Source organism: Penaeus monodon, chromosome 19 (assembly GCF_015228065.2).
Source record: "Penaeus monodon isolate SGIC_2016 chromosome 19, NSTDA_Pmon_1, whole genome shotgun sequence".
NCBI classification, from domain to species: Eukaryota; Metazoa; Arthropoda; class Malacostraca; order Decapoda; family Penaeidae; genus Penaeus; species Penaeus monodon.
The window spans coordinates 18,747,005-18,747,312 of NC_051404.1; positions in this window are offsets into that span (position 1 = coordinate 18,747,005).

Below are 308 nucleotides of genomic sequence, written 5' to 3' on the forward strand. Positions count from 1 at the left end.
CACTCCAGGTCTTTCCAAAAATATCTCTTCCCAACTACTGTTTATATACATTTACGAAGAAAAGTTTATTAATAAAACGACAACAAAAAATCTGCAACGTCATCCAGCGCTCAATAAATTACCCGAATCATGCTTTCTCGGTGAGAGTCAAGACGCCTTGCAATGAGATTGTTGCAAGCGAACTCGTAAATCCCAGGGACGTGCAATGGGCGCTCGTTGCTGCAACTGTGGCGGCCGAAGGCGGGGCGTGAGGGAGAAGAACCGCGGTGGGCGTGGCTTCTGCGATTGGACTAATCCCCCTTTATCTA